The sequence below is a fragment of the Neopelma chrysocephalum genome, unplaced genomic scaffold, assembly GCF_003984885.1.
Source record: "Neopelma chrysocephalum unplaced genomic scaffold, ASM398488v2 Primary Assembly neopelma1_69, whole genome shotgun sequence".
NCBI classification, from domain to species: Eukaryota; Metazoa; Chordata; class Aves; order Passeriformes; family Pipridae; genus Neopelma; species Neopelma chrysocephalum.
This window is the reverse complement of record NW_020897729.1, coordinates 5,700,620-5,721,493: the sequence shown is the minus strand read 5'-3', so window position 1 is coordinate 5,721,493 and position 20,874 is coordinate 5,700,620. Positions and strand designations below refer to the sequence as shown.

General features: G+C 39.8%; 1 protein-coding gene across 4 annotated transcripts in view; it reads right to left on the bottom strand.

The window, feature by feature from the left end:
- Nucleotides 1-20,874, bottom strand: part of TBL1XR1 (transducin beta like 1 X-linked receptor 1) — a 110,578-nt gene that overhangs the window by 60,026 nt on the left and 29,678 nt on the right. For all 4 annotated transcript variants that reach the window (XM_027685515.1, XM_027685514.1, XM_027685517.1 and 1 more), the window contains one exon: nucleotides 2,383-2,447. The gene's annotated coding sequence lies outside the window, so the exon portion shown is untranslated. The remainder of the gene's footprint in view (nucleotides 1-2,382; nucleotides 2,448-20,874) is intronic.

Below are 20,874 nucleotides of genomic sequence, written 5' to 3'. Positions count from 1 at the left end.
AGCCTTTGCATCTTTCCTTTGAGAGGGTGAGGAACATTAAAGCTGACTGGGAGAATGGGAAAGAGAACTCACACCCACTGGACACAGCCATATCATCTTTTAGCAGGCTATATCACAATATAAATATTTTATTTTTAAAAAAATTGCCAACAACTACAATGTATTTTTAAGGAGTAACTGGAATTTTACCCTATTTAGTTATCAGTTACGTATCATATATCATGCAAAAAATAAGCTTCTTTTAATTACCTCTAAAATAGAAAATCTAAGAAAAAAAAAGAGGATGTGAAAATTGTTTTACTATTTTTTTTTACTATTGAGAAATGGAACTGACAATCAGGATTAAAAAATGATCCAAAACGCTACTATCATTTCTCAAGGGAATCAGAAATTAATTTCTTATTCAAATACATGTGTTGAACATGGGCAGCCAAGTTAAACCAAGTCCTGTTTGGGAGATGTAGACAAACTGCTTTTTTCAGCAACCTCTGGCCCACACTTTGTTTACACACATCAGAGAAAAAAATATCATAATAAGAACCTATAAAAGCCTTTTTTACTATACAGATAAAGTTATGATTGCTTTTGGAGTGATGAAGAATGTGTCTAGCTTGTCTCTTGGATGTAAATTCAAACTACTTCAAAGTTAATTAGAGGTGAGTAACTGTTTAGAAATCTCTCGAATAATAAAATATAATAACTTATAGTACAAAAACAACCCTTAAAGAAAAGAGCACTTCACTACAAGTAACAGTTGGGCATATTTTATGATCACTGTAACAACTACCATGCCCTTGGGACTGTGCAATTCTGAATTTCTAATACAATTTGTAGGGGGAAAATTAGGACAAAATGCAGCAACATTTCAAGTACAGTCTCTCAGTATTTTAAAATTTTATGAAGTATAAGGACTAGGTTAATATGAAATGAGTCATGTTTTTAAGAGAAGCAGTAATACAGATCGGTATCTTAAATCATAACTAAAATAACACTCAGCTACTACAAAATAAAAAGAAATCAGAGTAGCTTTTTGCTGGAAAAAGGTCAACAACAACAATGAAGGTTTAGCAATACTAGAAAAGGCTGAGAACACTGCTCATTTCAGGTTTGAGAAGTTGAAATACCAGGTCAAGTGACCATGTAAACACGATGCTTTCTCACTCAACAAATCTGTTTCTACCAGCTGAAATTCATCCCAAATCAATACAAACTCTACACATTATCAACTCTGAGCCTAAAAATCAGACTATTAAATGACATACCCATTTGGTGCAAATCTGCTGATTTCAGGCGTGTATTTGCTTTACTTAGTGCCAAATATATTCCATTTCACTCCATGTCATCTTTGGGAGTGAACAGAATTGCTTACTGCATTTCAAAGTAAAGCAGTTACAGCCAAGCAAACTCTCCTGGAGTGTCATTTTCCTCACAGGGCAAAGACAGTGGCTATTTACATATTCCTTAGACCCACGCCCACACACAGACCAAAGGAAACAGCTCTCGGATCCAAAATTCAGGTTTCAAAGCAAGTGGTTCGAAATATCATCCCTTTAACTTCCGTACTGAGCATAATGATCTAGAGATGCTTCAAATATAAAACGCAGGTTGGCATTTTATCCATTTATTTCTTTAGGCTGCAGTTACCATTCTTGTACACCTCAGCTGTGACAACACAAGAATCCAAGACTGCTGAAGGAAGATTATTTGATCAAAGCTGAAGCAGTAAATTACAGTCCTTCCCTTCAGACCTCACCTCTGCTTTCCATATGCACAACTACCAGGAAGCACCACCAAACCATGAAGACAATCTGAAAATATGAACTTCCAATAGTCTGTAACAGTGACTAACATTCCAGAGATGGAAAAAGAAGACTGCACCAATCAATCCCCTTCCTACAGAAGCTAAGATTTTAACTCCACTGGTCTTGCACTGACAAATGGCCTGAAGCAAAATACGCCTTACACTGTAGAGTTGGGGTTTTTTAATAGGATAAACTTTTATTATTGAAACAAACTGCAGAGAGCACCCAAGTGGGGGCAACAGAACACTCAGCTCGGCTACAGCTCGCCCCAAACAGGCTTTTGGCCAAAAGAGGAAGCAACACCAGCTACCAACAGGATGAGCCATGTTACTGTCAAGTCACACTTCTCGCTTCAGAATTAACACGCTGCCCTACTTTCCACAGGATAAAAACCAGGTGCAACTGTAACGTTTCTGTCAAACAGCATAATGGTCTAGAGGTTCTTCAAAAAACCTACAATTAGCACTTGTGTGCTAAAAAGTAATTATTCTAAAAAAATACTATTTGCAATACAAGTCTGCTAATGGCACGTGAGCAGGAAGGAACCACACCACCTTTAGTCAGTTAAAAAGGTACTTACCATTGGCAGTGCATTGATATGCAGAAGTTTTCCTTTCAGGCGCCTCTTGCCACAGAAGGGTGATGCTGACAAGGAAATAAGGAGACGAAATAGGAAGCATTAATATTTTTTATTTTGAAAACGGTGGTGTTAACACACAATAAAATGTTATCAAATATGGGCCTTGCAGCCTGCTCTGTTCAGGTTGCTGAGTGGTTACCACTGAGTTTGCACAGCCTGGAGCAGAGCAGAACACAGCACACAGAGCTGGGGTTTTGCATATCCTGTCGCTCCCCACATCACACATCGGCTCCCGCGGGGAGCCTGAAACACAGACCTTTGAACAAACAAGCCTGGTGAATGAACACTTGCACCATTAGACCTCTAGACGGTCGCACCCATTCAGCAGGAGCACACACAAACAAAACAACCCCGGTAGAAAAAACCCTGATGTCTGGATTTTGCCTTAACTCTCTGGAAAAAGCTTTGGGAACGCAACCAGGCAACTTACAGTATCTTCTGCCCATGCCAAATTTCTTCTGGAAATAAACCTCAGCTACCAACACCTAAACACTCCGAAAAGCCCCGAACAAAAATCAACATTTCAGTGGTTTGACTTCCAAAATGGTTACATCCACCGTGAAGCAGTAAAAGAAAAATAAATCTGCTTTTCAAACACATCTTGCACTAAATAACTCTGTTTATGTACAGAGATGTACCCATGTGCCCAGACAGTTACCAACTCCTGCAGTGACCTCAGTAACTAAAAAAACCAGCTCATAAAAATTGCTGCCAATATTTGACAACATGTACATTTCAGAAATCTTCCTAGTGCAATATTCAAGAGAAATCTTGCCCATGTTCATAACCCCAACAAAAATATAATCTAAACAAATCCACACTCTCCTACATTTCAGTAATTTTCACTGCATGTCAATAATAATTTTATGCATCTAAGAATGAAATAGTTAAGTATAAGCAAACAGATTCTGATGTCCATCCACTGCAACATCCATTTTTATTCAGCAATGACAAATGATTTCTATTCACACTAATATTCCTGAGCGATTGCCCTTCACACAAATACTTGCCAGACGACTTTTCTTTAGGACATAATCTAATCGCCCACTCAAAGAGCAGGAAGGGTGACAGATGGACATGGGTGACTAATAAAGTATTATCAGACTATTTTTAGATTAAACTCTTTACAAAGCATCTGTAACCTGTGCTAAAAAACTTTTACTGTGACTAAAGAATAACTGTGGGGTTTGGGGCTCATGACCAACACAAGGTTCTCAGGTACAATTTTCAAGCTCAACAAGTAGGAAATAAATTATTATAAAGCCATTTTTGGACCCAGCCAAAAAAAAAAAAAACAAACCAAGAAACCTGCAGCATTTGGGCTTACTTTATTCTTAGAAGATCCCACACAGCAGGCAGAAACGTCACCTTCACAGTGCAAGCAAGAGGCACTGCAGAGGATGCTGAGGAATGCTGGGAATTGAAAGAATTTGCAAACATGCTCTTATTTCCTTGCTTAGTTGTACTGGGGCGGCAGAAATTATGTAAATAGGCTGAGGAAAACTCTATTCCTCAAGTGGCACAGTATCCTATGCGAGGCCACTCAGAAAGTCTGCTTTTTCCACAGCCAGAGCTGCAGACCAGCAGTGAAGAGAAAGCTTCAACACCTCGCTCTGCAGATCCCATTAAAACATTACTTGCTTATAAAAAGAATTTTCCTTAAAAACTGAACAAAACACCAACTAACCAACCAATATTCTTTTGAAAAACAGTCTCAATCATTACAAAAGCTGTGTGCAGAGAAAGGCAGAGGAGGGCTCTGCTGCCCTGTTCTGAGTGTGATGCTTGGTTTGGGTTATTTCATTTGGGAAGGAACATGACAAATGTAAATAAAAGGATGATTGCACAAACATAAACCATTTTCGTCAGTGAAAAAAGGCCTTCTTTGGTACATGCTGCCCAAACTGTCTCCTTCCAACACCTCTTTGCCCTTGTGCAATCCTGAGTGCAGTACTTATCATCAGAGCCAGAGAGGGAAACCTTTCCGCCTGATCCGTGGAAGAGGCTTCTTGTCCTTCGCTTTATATCTAACAGGGCAGTGACACGGAAAGAAGCTGGAAGCAAAGACTCAAGAGAGCAGAGAATGAGAAAAGAAAGGGCTCACTGACTTCACTTCATTCCTCACTCAATGTTAATTGGTTGTAAGCTCCAGTTTTAAATAAGGGCGCTTGAAATGACACGTAAACATTTAGAAAACTCTGTGATGTCCTTCTTCAGAATCGAGTGCTGAGTACAAATGCCTCATCAGCAGCTTTTTTTTCTTTCCAAATTTATCCTATTGGATTTTGGCATGCACCTTGAAACAGTGCAGGTGACAGTTATAATTTATTGATTTTAGACTATCTCTTGCCTTTATATTCTGACCTGTTATGGTGATTTAAACAGGTGCCCAGGAGCAGTAACTGCTACGCTATGTGACACTTAAAAATAATCCACCAGATGCCCTTGAAGTTGATAAAGCACACCTGGGGAATGCACAGTAGCTTGTGAGTTCAGATTCTTCATCTTGGAGAGGCTGGGAACAGCTCACCATTGCCTGATGACTAACACACTCAATGTGGCCCGAAGACTTCTCCCCTCAACTTAAAAAGAAAGAAGATTTTGCCATGTGTGCAGTGACCTGCTCACAGCCAGCACTCACCAGCCTTGCCCACACCAGCTCTTTCTGCACAGAATGGCACACAATGCCCATGTCCCTCTGTGACACTGTGCCCAAACACTCAGTACAATGCCCAACACCATCTCCTCCTAAACAGCATCCTGAGGCCATAAAGTCGAGGCCAGAGCTTGCACACAGAGGTTGAGGCAAACAGGTTGCATGAGACAGGCAGTTCCCACCCGCAGGGCCAAAACTAACACACCAAACCAACTACACCAAAGAGGTAAATAACAATCCATGCTGATAGCACAGACTGGGCTGCTGCTATCAACCAAGTAATAATCGTGTGGTACAAAGGAAACCACAGATAAAAACAACCCTGGAACCACACAGTGACAAATCCGGTTATAAACACGTAGCTCAGATGTACACTGATGTTATTCCTTACCTGCTTCCAAACACAATCAGTTCAAAGCAAGGATTTCTCTACAAGCTCATTGCAAAAATGTTTAGCCATTTTCTTCCAGAAAGGCCACCATTCAAGCTACTTTCTCCTCTCTGGCCATTACACAGGGTTTGTGCCACGGCAAAAACCGCGATTTTTGCGTGAGCTTTGAATTGCTCCTGTTCCCCCTGTGAACTTGTGCACTTGTGTTTCTCTTCTAATCCTCTTAGGATCACACTGTTTATACTACTTTCTGAGATTTTGGTGCTATTTGAGCCCTAACAACAAATTTAGTCACTAGATGTTGTGCTTTGTGAATTACAAAAGCCTTCTAAGGACACGGTATCTTTTCTTCTAAATTATCCTCAAGTATCCAGCTTTTATCTGGATTCAGTATCTGGAAAAAGCGTCCCAATCAAAATAGAATTAAAAATAACTAAATCCTGGATATTCCCCTCAGTAACTAGGCTGTAAAAAGCATCAGACAATAATTTTAAAAGCCTAAATTGAAAACTAATCACTCCATTGAATCCTTCCTTTCATTTGGTTAACAGGCACACACAAAACTAGCAGTGATTATACCACTGCCATGCTTGGAACATAAACAAGAGAAAAACAAAGCTACTTCTTTTAATCACAGTTCCACAGCAAGGTATGGCAGTTTTTTTAAGCAATTTAGCACATCTACAATAACATCTGCTTTCCAGATCTAACAGTGAAGCTGAACTGAGACAAATACCAAGTCAGAAAATTCAGGAGAAACAAATACATATAATTGTGGGGGGGAGGAATCAGCACCACACACAAGACATGGTGAAAAACTGTCATTACCTGCAAGTAGGAGGTAGCAATAGGGATCCTAGTGACAAAATAACACCCACAGACTGCTCCAATAGTTCATTCTGGGAGCAGGGAGTGGAACAGCACTGGGAGTGTGCTCAGATGGAGGGGGCATCGCAGAGGGTGTTTTACAAGAAGCCTCATCAGTAAGCACTGAAAGCATCCAAGACCTGCCCAGAGACATATCTACCCATATTCCTGAACTCTGTCTGAAACAGCTTTTCTCTGTCGATTGAGAAACTTTTATTTCCAGATCATTTTTCCGTCTTTTACCTCTATTACATCAGAAATATAGAAAAACCTGACGTAAGCTGACTTTCTGGATGTTTCAAAGGTGAAATGTTTAACTTGTACATTCATATCACATTAACGTTGCCCAGCTTTTCACACATCAGAAGTATTCTTTCAAAGAACAACCACCTGTCTGTCTGAGGACATATGTAAGCCAACAATCAAAACAAAGCAAGGTATCTGAGGGGATAAAGAGTAAGAACTGGGTAAGCAGACAGCACTAATCTGGAGAAAAGATCATCCATATATAGGAATCACTCTTCAGAAGTGCACAGAAACAGGATTCACTGTGCAATGAGAAACACAGGACAAATCACACCAGAGAAAAGGAATGCTGTAGTAGCTATACACAGGTTTAAACACGTTTCTATAACAGTCAAAAAATTGAGGCAATCACAGAAAACAGCTCACAGCCCACTGAAAGGGAAGGAAGCTGAACTGCTGGAGAGGAAACCAACTTAGCCAGCTCCATTAAAAACCCATAACGCAGCCCAGTAATCTTGTCAATACCAATCAGCTGGTACCACCAGGATGGAGGAGGGCGAGTTGTGCTGCAGCACCATTTCACTTGCAAGGCATTTAAATGAAATTCATTAGTAAGTAATCCAATTCACAGAAACTGTAAGTTAAAGGATCCTAGAGAATGAAGTTAAACCCAGTCTAGACTGGGAAAGGGTATGAACAGTTATTACTCAAAGCACTGAGTGTTACATGAAGGGACTCTGGCCTCTGGAGCAGTCACAAAACCCCACTTTTACAGACTGCTACGTCCAGGATGGCAGCCCACCTGTGAAAATTTCAGGTAGTTTCCAATTTGTGGGGTTTTCTTTCTGAAAATAGTGGACCTGATGATTGACTAGTGACATATTGATAATAGCAGCAGCATACTGACAAATAATTTTTTTGTGTTTTTATTCTAGAACTGAGTTTTAAATTTAAATTCGTCACTGCAAGATTAATCAGAGAAAACAGCCTGTCAACCTGAGTGCTCTCAGTAGACTCACCTCAAATTGGAAAGAGAAAAAAAATTTTTCACTCTTTAAAAAAAAAAGAAGTCTAATGTATAGCATTTAGGGGCCACTCTTTCTCTCTCTATGTTTATTACAGATTTCAAATACACACCTAAAAACTGAACCAAGACAGAGACAAAATATACCACTTTAAAAAAAAAAAAAGAAAAAAAATCAGAATTTTTTTCCCGTTCCCTTTCCTTGAGGTCGGAAGAGCCATGTTTTCCACAATACTAATGCAGCCTGCTCCAGGTTGCTAAATCAACTCAGCTGTGCTGCTGGGTGACAACCCTTCCCCACGCAGAGCCAGTTAACTCAGATGAGCCTTCACAGCTGAACTGAGGCAGCACCTCCTTTTGTCAACATGGAAATATGTTTGTAGGGAACTGATAGTTCCAAGGTTGCCGGGACTTTTAGATTGGTCTCCAATGTGGGGATATGAAACAAAGCTCAAACTGCTTCCCTGGGAAAATCACCTTCTTCCCTTTCCCTGCTGCTTCTAACAGTGTCTGCCCCGTCTGTGCCTTTAAACAGATACTGTGTTTTCAGAACAACATATTCCTCTGCTTTGGGATTCATGATGGCCTTGCAGAGGAACATAGGTAAATTATGGCAAGCATCAGAAATCATTCCAGTGGGACAAAAGCACAAGAGCTTAAATTATTAAACTCATTTAAAACTCTGTCTCAAACATGCCATGCTTAGGGGAGGTGGGGTACATGTTTTACGCAGACATCACATTTGGAACTGGGCTCAAAACGTTTAAATAAAGAAATCTCCCAAAATAACAAGAGGATGTGACAATATCATGTTATTTTCAACCCCAATCAATGTAACCATCATTCAAGCCCTGGCTGTGTTTCCCTCAGTTTCAGTAGCGCTACCACCCTTACTTTTTTTGGGCACCCAGAAGTCAATTCTTTCATTGCAAAAGCTCCATCTGCATTTTTGTCAAGCCAAGCTAACGAGCTGCTGAGGACATTTAAACAATGCAGCAGGACTTGGGTTCTGCTGCAAGACTCGAGTGTTTGCAGACGGGTTTGACGTCAACAGGCTCAAGTCGTCCCGCTGTGGCCACTGACCCTGAACATCGAGTACACCCAGTGGTGTTGAAGTTGTGGCTCTCTCCCTCTCTGGGAACACGGTAGGAAGGCTGGTTGCCTTCCGTCTGCCCGCTGCAGGAGTGCCTCGCAGGATATTTGTCCTTGCAGCAAAGTATCAGGTTTAAAAAACAAAACGTATTCCAAAATGTTCTAAAAAAAAAAAAAAATCCACCTTACTTGTGATATTGGGCGTGTGAAAGCAATAGCACAGGCTGAAGAGTTAGGATCCAAGAATTCTTTTAAAATCACCCTCAAAATTATGAGTTACTTTTAATACTCAAAAGCACTTAAAAATCCACAGGTATGAAAACATATTTCTGAAAACTTTTAGTCATACCAGAGGTCAGAAGTAAAGTCTGTGGTGGAGCTTGGGCTCATGTACTCCAGATGTTCCTGCAATGCAGCTCCACTAAAAAAAGGTGTTTATAATGTGTTCCAGATTCTTCCTAAAATTATTATTACTATTATTACTTTGTGCGAAGCCAGAGAAAAACATAAGCCTCTCACTCTGCCAAAAAAGGTAACACTGATTGCCCTGAAATGATACATAGAACACATCAAGAAATAATTTCTTTTTTTTTTTTTTCCAAAAATACTGGCTATCAAAAGCTGCTGCACTTCTGCTTACAGTCCCCTCTCATTTCCCCAGGAACTTTTGAAAACTGAGTGACATCTGAAGCACAATATACTTATGTAGCAGCAACACCTTTCTATAGAAACACTGTGCCTTGGTGATCGTTTCACACAAATAACCATCAGATTAACTTACTTCTGTATAGGTAAACTGCATGACTAAGCAGCAGACAAGTTGTCCAAGACCAAGCAACACAAGGATATTTTCCCTTTATCCAAATCTCCACTACCTACCACCAGTAGGACAACACCATCATTCCTACAAATCTCTTGCCTCTACCCTTCTCATTTCTCCAGCAGGGTAATTTGCATCCTTATGCGAGGGCTCTGACTCACAAGGAGTTAAAACCTACCCGTGAGGGCTGCCCTTGTTCATGCACATCCAGCCATCCCTGCTAAAAGGACAACTTACTCTTACACAGCAGCTACTGAGCTGTGACAAATTGCAGATGAGGGTGCAGGAAAAAAGCCTGTGCCTCTCATTACCATGAAAAGCTTTCCCGCCTCACAAGCAGGTAGGACATCCCTGCAGCAGGGGCTGAAAACATGGAAAGCAGAGGGACAGCACACTTGTTCCCAAATCAGCTGGCTAGTGTCCATAAGAGCTCAGAGGTGTGGTTCACCTGAAGGCTTTGGTTTAGTTTTATGCTCAAGTCACTCCTAGACAAGACCTAATTGCTACTGCAAGGGGAGACCTCGGTAACCCCCATCTACCCTCTGCCAGCTGGGTGCCCTCAACATTTCCCTTCCTCTAAAAAAAATTAGTAGCTCTCTACCACCCAGCTCCTGAAGCATCCCACTGCAGGGTCAGAAGAGGACAGAACCAGCTCAAGAGAGGAAGAGGGAGTGCAGTCCTGAAAGGGAAGACATGCGGGAACAGCGCTGCCTTACAGCTCCATCATCAAAATACATCTGTTTCCAAGGGATGCCTGGTGCCTTGGATGGCAGTGGGCATCCCAGCACAAAAAGCTCACAGCAAACATGGAATGATGTACAAGGTATGAGTCATACCAGAAACAACAGAGACATTAACTGTATAAAATATGTATCTATTATTCTGTTGTCTTTTCAAACCATTTACATACTAGAGCTGTTTATCTGTCACACTGACTGAATAGCAAAATAGTTGCATCAACATTAGACTTGTATATGGAGTAGGACACACTGAAACCTGTTCCAAAGAATAAGGAGCTTACAGTACAGAGAAACATAGCAAAATATTTACTTTAGCACTATGGTCAAGGAGAAAAACATTTATTAAATAAATGCACTAAAGTCATTAATCAACAGCAACATTAAACTAATATAATAATCCTCCTTGTTCTTTGTTTTTGTTTTTTTGTGGTTTTTTTTTTGTTTTGGGGGGGGGTTTTGGGGGGATGGTTAACAGCAGGACTTAAGCATAACCAAGGAAAACATATATTTGTTTCATCAGTGACAGCATATTCAAAAGATCTGATGAGCATCAGGAAATGAAACCACAGTAGAGAGGTCTCACAAAGATCATCACTAGGCTATGATCAATTGGTAAAAACCTAACAGTGCCCTCATTCAAGTCTGTCCTAAGCAGTAAAGAGGGCTTAGCTACATATACACAGTGGAGCTAATAAACTATGTAACCCCTCAACAGACCTAGGTGGTCCATTCTGAAATTAAAGAAAAAAAAAAAGCTTTTTCTAAAAAATACAGTTCACTACATTAATTAATGCTTCAATTGTGTTGGGCCTTCCTACTGGAGGAAGAGGTTTCTCCCTATTAAAAAAGAGGGCAAAAATTCTAAGCAAACGTAATTTGTTGCCAAAATGAGTGAAGTCAGTGTTTTTGTTTCACTGGAAATATTTTCTATTGAATTTCCTGTGGTCATTGCAGCTGTATAGCTCAACTTATACCCCCTCTAAATTAATGTATTACATGTACAGAGCAACACACAGAAGGTGTTTACCCTACAAACAAGTGGAAGTGTGATTAGATAACCTATAACACCACTTTGCAAACAGTTAAAAAGGTGGAAAAAATATTGCTGATGTTAGTTAAGGGATCAGTCTCAGGTACAGGTATGTAACATCTCTGAGCAGCAAAAGAGACACGGCGATTTCACAGGAGCAAATGTCAAGGGCAAGAAAAGATTTAGGTTTATCCAGTGAAGATTGGGTAGCTGGAAACACATTTTAAATAACCAGGAAAAACTTGCCCAAAACAAAATCATGCAGCTGAAGACTGATCATGAGAAACAGCCTGTGCCATGGGGCCTCTGTTATTTTAAGCAAGAGTAGTAAGGACTCTGGAAGGAGTAATTCTGCCTAAGGAGAAAGATTAGTGTATAGCGTTTGATCTAACAGGGCTTTTCCCTTTCTTTACTTTTTGATTCTTATCTTGATTGTTTCACACCAGGAATGTGAAACTGGCTGAGCTGTGCATCCTGCAAATCTCGTTCAAACTAGAATAGGCTGGGGATAGGATTTCACCATTTGGGAATTTCATTTACAGAATTCTGCCTCTGCAGCCGCCTGCAGAATTCTTTGTAACTGTTGTCAGGGTTCACGAAACCGGTGGGTTTGGGGCTTTTCTTTTTTTTTTTTTAAGTCAACTCACATTTATAAATGTGATCTACTAGACCGATTGGAGAAAGTAACAAACTCAAGTCCTCTGGTCTTGGTCTTTGAGAAGGAAAACTTCCTTAATTTTTCAACTTGTGAAAGATAGAAAAATTAGCCACAGCTTAATTTTAAGATATGTCAGATAGCTACCATCACTGAAATTACTTGCTTCATGAATGGTTTCTGCTGCTCTGATACAGTTCAATAAGCATCCACAAACTAGCCCAGCTTTCACTTCTACAAATAAAAGTGATGAATGCCTACGAATTTTAAAAATAAAATTAAAAAAGGCTACACCTCTGTTTTCAGTTTGAACCTCCAGTTATTTAGTTATTTTTACTGATGGAGAACAAAATGAAGGCCTGTAGATTTTGCTATTTTCTTTTGTGGTCATGCTAACACACACTGGTTAACCAAGGAAACAACTGGTGAATGCTGGGGTGAGGAGTATCAAACACATTTCTCAAAAATACTCCATCTGGCAAAAGTATTTCCCCTCAGTGTCAGAGACATCAAATATCAGGGTCTGGTTCATCTCCAAACAGAACATTGTAGGTATTATCTTAGTCACACCTAGTCAAGGACTTTTCTTCCCTGTTTTTTTGACGATGCTTTTTTACCACACTTTTCCAAGTCAGCGGCAGAATGTTTAAAAATGTTAAAATGGAACAATATGATGTATTTAGCACTAACAGATACACAGATCCTATACAGCACAGTGTAATAAATGCACAGAACTTGGCAGCCCAATAATGATGCATCTTCCATCAGCCACAAGTAATAACAACCCAGGTTTACAAGCTGCTGTGCTTCAGAAAAGACTGTTTACCAGATCAGATAAAAACAAGGTTCAATATATATATATATTTTGTTGTATGACACTGTACAGCTGCAATCATTTATCAGACTTTTTCTTGTGCCTTATCATTCTTATCAGTGCCTAAGGAACAAGCAAAATCTTGGAATTACAAAAATGTCTCAAATACCAGCACTTCTAACCCATTTAACACTTTTTTTTTCACACCAGCTTAACCCCGAAATAAATCCACTTGCCATATTTTCCTAGGAATATTGCTACTTCATTGCTTTAGACACCCTTTCAGAAAAGTCCCATTTGACCCTTCTGGACTGTTGTACCAGGTTGGGTGTGCTCACCACAGACACACTGACTGGCCCTCTCCCACAAAAACAAAAAGGATGCAGTTTTGCTAGCAACATTTGCAGACTAAACACTAAGTTTAAGAGCAATTAGCACTGTTTGTTCTTTTATCAAGTTAAGATAATTTCCTTGGGGCATTTTTACCTAAATAATTTGTTAATGCAATGATTCAGAAATCTTTACTAGTTATATCTTGTTGTTCCTAATAATATCCTCCTGTAAAGCAGTAAAAAAATGGATTTGAAACTACATTCATTTATTTTAGTCTGCACATGAAGTTAATTTTTATTACTTCAGTGTGTAACGACTTTACTACAAAATTCTTAAGTGACTCGGACAATTGCCAGTCCTCAAAACTTGCCAAACACTCTCACCAAATTTTGAAGATACTGGCTCCATGGACCAGCCAGAGACCACTCATGGGCTTGCAGGGCAAAGATGAGTGTGGGTGAAGGCATTCAAGCCACAGGGAAGTGCAAATGTTTCATGCCAGAGAAGTAACAATAGTGTGAAGTGTTGGTAACACATGAATGACAGGGATCTACGAAGCCTCCCATCACTGTGTGAAATTCCACTGTCCCAGCACATGCTGGGAGAGCCATAAAGGGTAAGGTAAGGAAATAGCCCTGGATTCCAGCAACGTGGTGCAATGAAAGAGCTTTTCACTTTTGCTAGAACACAACGACGCTGCCGAGGGGGCAATGTGATTTCACATGGAACTCTCCACGCAAAAACCTCTCACGTGGCACATTTTAGAAAGAGAGGTGTACTTGCAAAATATTAAAGCCAACATTTGCATTTCTTTTGATTAACAAACCAGAGAGATACTACTGAGGATCTGAATAGTCTGCTCGTCCTTAGTCACCAGAAGACTTGACCTGGTGAGGTCATTTCAGCAGTCCTATCTGAGGCGCTCCACCCAAACCCTCCTGGGGGGTTATTTTTCTCTTTTAGATTAATCATTTCTCACTGGTAACTATGAATTAACAATGATATAAATCAAGTTTAAAGGACAGACATTTCCTCAGCCTCCCAACAGACCGCTGGCCTTGCTATTGCCCCATATTCTGAGTGAAATTATCAGGGTTCAGATGGACTTGTGGTTGCTCACAGCCTGGACACGTACAGGAGCATCTCCAACACACTCTTGCAAAGAAAAGCTATGGGCACTGCCCAAGATGAGTAGCTGAGTCACTCGTGGCCAGAAGGACCCAAAAAGCCAGACCTGAGGCGTGGCAAACTTAAAAATTCCGGTAAGGAACACAGACACTTCCACGATATCACTATTAAATACGATTAGAATTATCAAAGATTAAAACACAAACCCCTACAGATACCACATAGTAAATTTTAAACCGCACTACTTATTATTTTAACCAACTAGAATAAAACAAAACTAAATGATGGTGCCTGAAGAGAACTGGTAGCAGGATCTCCAGTTCCAGCACAGGCTGCATCTCCTGCCCAGTGTCGCTGCCTCACCAGGGAGTCATGGCATGAGGGCAGCAGAAAAGAAGAGGGAATACCACAGAAGCATTTGTCTGTTCTTTTTAAAAGTGTTTATTTTGGTTTTTTTTAACCTTTGCAAAAAATTTCTATTAAAAAAAATAACACAAAAGTCTTTTGTTACTCTAACTGAAATTCGTCAGTGTTTTGGCAACAGAACCCACTGCAGCATCTTTGGTATGTGCACTATTATTTCCTCAATAAAAACAAAGCTCTTACAATTACACAGTTTGTCTTGGATAATATAATTTTAAGGTTGAGATAAAAAGACATTGGTTGATATCAGTGAGATATGAGAAAGAGAAATCCAGGGGTCTCACTGATGCCCCACAACAGCTGAGTCAGATGGAGAGGGTGTGGGTGCTCTGGTGCACATTTCTGTAAGGGAAAGGCTGCACTGAGCCACACAGGAGATCCTTGAAGCATAGGAAAGCCTTCAAAACTCAGGGATGCAACACCAAGTTACAAGAAATCACACCCTGCTATTTCCACTTTCCACAGAGTAACGGGTGGCCACAGACAAGCAGCAAAACTAATTCACAAACCTCTCTTGCATCTCTGACAAGTAAGAAGTTGAACCTGGTGTTTCAAACCAACCCAACCCACACACAGAGCCAGGGCACTCAGGAAAACACTGCTCCATGTGCTCTGCACTGCCTGGGATGGCACTGCCTTGACCCCCAAGCCGGGCAGAGCTGAGCCCCAGCAGCAGGAACAGCACCTCAGGGCCAGGGTGTTTTCTATGGATATACCTTGTGTCGAGACTGAGTTTAAATTTTAACTTCAAATTAAATTTAAAATCTTGGCAAACTATACCAAAATCTGACTTAAACCACTAGAATAGTTTCAGATAAATGAAATATTCAAGCAATAGATTAAATTTTGAAGAAAGCTAAACCACCAATGGAACTGCTGGAAATCACAGACAGTGTTCACAAAGAGCATGTTTTAAAACTGTTAAGTGGTCAGCTTTCACAGTGGCATAGAAATTAATTTTAATACCCCAACTAGTTTTCATCCAACTAACTTCACTGCCTTGTATGTACTCTGGACATTCAAGGATAAGAAATTTATCTGCCATCTATAAGACGACAAACCCCTACTAATTCCAAAATGCTGAAGAACAAAATCAGTTCATTTCACTACTTTAAAAATAGTAGTAGTATTTCCTAGTTTTAAATGTACAATTTACATAAATAGTTCCTCTTTATCCAGTACACTGCAAGAGGAAAATCAAGTGAAGATTTTGTGCAATAGATACACGCATTCATCTAAATGCAGCTTGACACAATAACTAAGGAACGTGCTATTCATCAACTTGCAACTTCATAAAAAGTCATAAAAACTTAAATAATCTGTATAAATGAAGGTTATGTGCTTTAACAAAAGCGGAGCAAAGCAGTAAATCAGCCTAATTAGCAAAATAAATACCATTTCTACTACAACAACTCAATCCTAGTAGCAAATCAAACATTTTAATAGATTGCAGCACAGTTATTCTCTCGACAAAGTTTGATTTCTCTAAATCCAAAACAAAATTACGATCAATTACTTCAAACAGGGGCTTCTGCCTGTTGATTAAATCGTCTTCACTTTGATCCACCCTGGGCCTTGCAGACATTTCTTCTGGTATTAAGTAGTCAAAGGTGTAAATTAAAGCTTGAAAGACCTCCTTAAAGAAACATCTAAAATCAGCCTTGATATTCAAAGAGCAGTTCAATACTTTCAAAAGAAGAAGATTTTGAATAGGGCAGCAAAGGCAGGCAATAGATCCAAGGAAAACCCTAGCAGGACATACATCCTGAGGTTGTTGGTGCTCCTTTGGAGGTAAAACAGCAAGCACCAAACAAACAAATAAGAAAATTTAACTACTCTGTTCTGAGTTGCTTTAGTGTTTTTTTGTTTGTGTTTTTTTGTTTGTTTGTGTTTTTTTTTTAAGTTTAGCTTTATCACTTAATTCTAAACCAGCAAACATTTAAATAAACTACAAAGTGTATCCAGAATATAGCAATCTTCAAGTAACTACCTTGAAAAACAGGGAGAGAATAAGAGGGCAGTTGCCCCAGAAAGTCACGTATCTTACTGTGCCTGCAATTATTTTTCTATTCACTATGTATTCAAAACTAAGCTTTCTGCACTTCACTTCTGTAATTCACACGCAGCAGTGCCACACTTGCTCTTCCTTCTGCAAGCAAGGGTACCCCAGAAGTTCACTTTGGAGATCAGAAAATCTCAGCTCATGGACAATTAGGTTATTTTTTACAGTTCCTCCTCTCTATCCCTGTTGGAACATCAGTAAAAAACACCAATGACTGGAACAAGAGAGCTGATTTTAACTACAATCAACATCAGGAGAATAATAAAGTTGTTCCCATTTGTACAGTAGCAAATGAGGAATCAATAATATCATAAAATATATACATTATAAAAAAAGAAACCTCAGAAACCCCCTTCTGAATTTATATTTCACTGTCTTACACACTTCAAAAGCATTAAAGGCCCTGAAAGATCAATACAACAAATAAGAATCTAAGGTGTGGAAATCAATAATTTTATTTTTTTTAAAAATATGTTAAATTGTATAGTAGCAAACACAGAGATAAATCAAATAGATCTTTGTATAACAAGCAAAAAATCAAGAATTTCTAAACCTCCCATATCTTCAAAGAGGAAATGCGGTAAAAAGAACACATGACAAAAATTGTTTTCTAGTTGGTATTCAGGTTATTCTCATTTCAAGAAAAAATTTTATTAAAGGAATGTGATTTCTAAAGCTTTATCTCTGGGCTTTTTCACCCCCCAATCTTATTAATTTTTAAAGAGTTTTCTGAAAATTCCCTTTACACTGAGTATCACTGGTTGAAGACACCAAAGGAGGAGGGGAGCACCCTTTGGTCAGCAGATACAACCCTTTTTGCTAGTTTTGGATGGATTTCACTTAGAGAAACTGTAAAAAAAAAAAAAAATCTTTAGATCGTAGCACCAGAAATCTCATTTCAGATCATTCCTGCAGACACTGGGGATTCGTGTTCTGCCGAGTCATTCCTTCTGTGAAGCATCTGAGCTCAGTCACTGGAGTCCCTGAGCAGAGTGTGCATGGAAGGATCCAGCAGGTTGGGACTGGCATCTAATTGCCACTCTGGCTCCATCAACTTGCTGTCGGATTCAGTTTTATTCAGTTCAGTGCCTGAGAAATTTCCAAACAAGGCAGAATGAATCTGCCAAACCCTGATGTACATCCACACCACAAGGACACTTACTGGACTGTTTCTAAGAATGGGACACCATTTGGGAGAGCTAAGAAAACAACTCATTAGAGCACTGGGAGAAAATCCTTTTCTCCTAGGACACTGCTGTGCCATGGAATAGAAAATGCTATTAAACAAAAATGATCGACTGCAAACAAACACGAATAATCTGCTGAACAAAAAATATCTTGCAGCTAAGAGACAACATAAATTACGATATGCAGACAACTAGGATGCCAAAGGGGCAGGGGGCTTGCAGCCCAAAAATATAAATCAGCAAATGCAAAAAAATGGTTACTGACTATGTTTTGATTTTAGCAATAGAAATCTAAAATAATCCAAAATTGAGGATGTAATTGCCAAAAGGAAGAAACAAACAACGCAGAAAAAGAATAATCAAGACTAGAGAAAAACAGATTATCAAAGGCACCTGCTATCACAAGAATAGAAATGAGATCTTTAGAAGCCCTGAAGGACTCCTTACGGAAAAGAAACAAGAAAAACTATAAAAACCCCAAGAAAGTGATCATTACTGATTTGATCATTTTAGCATACAAACAGAGATGTACTAGAGATGGTAGAACTGCCAAAGGGAACAAAAACAAAAAAGGGGGGGGCTGGAGGGTGTGTGTGTCCTGTATTCCTCCTGCCTATGCCATGACAGACACATTCCCTGTCTTTGCTGCCACAACCAAAGCCCTGCAACCTGTTGGCTCTGCAGCAGCTGCATCGCTCCCACACTTCCAGACCACAGTGTTCCAGGAAAACAAAGGCACGGGGGTGTAAACATCTCTGGGAGACTAATGCATCATCTCTAAAAGATTTCCACCGACTGCACTGTCGATGGCTCCGGCCCCGAGAGCATTATTTCTTTATTCGGAGCAGAAAACGCACCACATCAAAACAAGGCATGAGGCTCTCTGTGCTTTTCCACTCTGACCAGAGCTGTTTATTCCATCCTTCTCCCTGGCCCACCCACGCTACAGAGCCCTTGGGCTGCTTCTCTAAAAGATTACATTCCCAGATTACAGGTTGATCAAACATACTGAATGCACTATTGACTCCTATAAATTAAATCTGTACCTCTAAATCCTAACAATTTCTCTAGCAATTTTACTTACAGAACATAAAATTCTCACAAAAGGAAGATCACATTTGATGTCTGAGTGCTCTACTGTAGATGTCAGAGATACAGCATAAATATTGCTTTAAAACAAGCAGAAATTCTATGTATTTCTACTCATTCACAAGATGATCCAAAACAGGTGAGAAGTTCTAAGGAGAGGGCTTCAATTTTGTTCATTCACCCCCTGCATCTACCAGCTCCTTGAGTTCCCGCAGGAGCTCCCAAAGCCTTTGGAGAAACCAGAAGAGCCTGCTGGGAAGGGAATGGAGAGACTGCACATTATTTAATAACCAGAAACTATGTATGAGAGACCTTTCTGGTTTTATTTTTAGCACAACTTATCTGCTGGTAGAAAGACTGTATTTTAACACTGAGAGGAATGTAATGGGAAATTTATTTTAAGCATACAGTTCTAGCAGGTCATAAAGATTGTATCATTATCCTCCTTGGACAGTAATTGGCAATAAGAATACATGCTCTTCTCTTAGTTTTTGTTTCTTTGATGAGTTGTGAGTAAAGACAAATGCTGTTCATCCAACATGCTGTTTATTTAATATTCAGCTTTCTTAAACTCTTCTTATGCAAAGCACAAATCCTGATGATCAATTATTTTAGCAATCATAATTCAAGCTCAAATTTTACACTCTGTAAACACATTATCATGACCACCACATTATGCATTTGAAAAATTCCAGTTGCAGCAACCCATACAAATGAGCACACTGCATTAGGTTTACAGTAAAATCCTGTTCTGGCTAGACATACAAGGGGTTTTTTGAGAACACTAAATGAATGCAGCAGACATAAATGCTGAGTATTTTTCTACGCAGTGTACAAGTGCACACATTCATACACAAACAAACAGTCACAGCACCTGCTTTAAATATTGAATAAAAATGAAAAATATTTATATTGTCACTAACAAGAAGTTATTTCAAATACTAGACTTCATGTTTTTAAAATTAAATTTTCAGGTAAGATAGAGAAGCCACAGTAGAGCTGTTGCCGTCATTTTTGTAGGAAAATTTCCTGTAAACTTCATCAGGTTGATGACAAGAACTAAGTTTTCCCGAAGCAACCAGTAGCTCTTTGGGAGCAATCTAGAACGCCCTCACACGCAGTGGGTGGCCTAATACATCCCGAAATGTAAGTCTATAATTAAATAAAAATTTGCGAAATTCAGTTTAGGCTTCTTATGGGAACACTTAATGCACACATAATTGGGGTGTAGCACACACGCTGCATTGCATTTCACTGATAAATCATAACTTTCCAAATCAACGTTTCATCGAAACGCTCAGAAAACAGTCTGATGTTTAACGCTGCAAATAATAGTAAAAGGCTAAACAGGGGAAAAGCAGGCCCGTTGCTGAAGGAGGTGGATGATTTAGTGACAGCAGATGGGAGATAAGGCTGAGGCTCATATCAGGGATTATTTGATACAACCTGACCCACGGGACCAGATGGGCCGTGTCCAAGGGTGCAGAAAGCCAAGGTCACGACAAGGCCACTGTCACGTCAGAAAGCACGTGGAGACCGAAGGGTCCTCGATGGCTGCAGAAAGGCAGATTTTCTGCTACCTTTAAACAAAAAGGGAGAGCAGCAGAGGCTATTAACCCAACCTTAGCGAGGCTTGGCACCGCCTGACACCATATCCACATATCCAACCTGGGACGTTGCCAGCTGGATGAAACACCACCAGATGGGTGGAAACATGGTTGGATGCTTGGGCTCCACAGGCAGCGGTTAATGGGTTCTTCAGCTACTGAGAGGAGGCCACAAAGATGCTCAGAGGGCTGGACACCTCGGCTATGAAGACAGGCTGAGAGAGCTGGAGTTTTTCAGCCTGAAGAAGAAAAGGCTTCAGGGAGACCT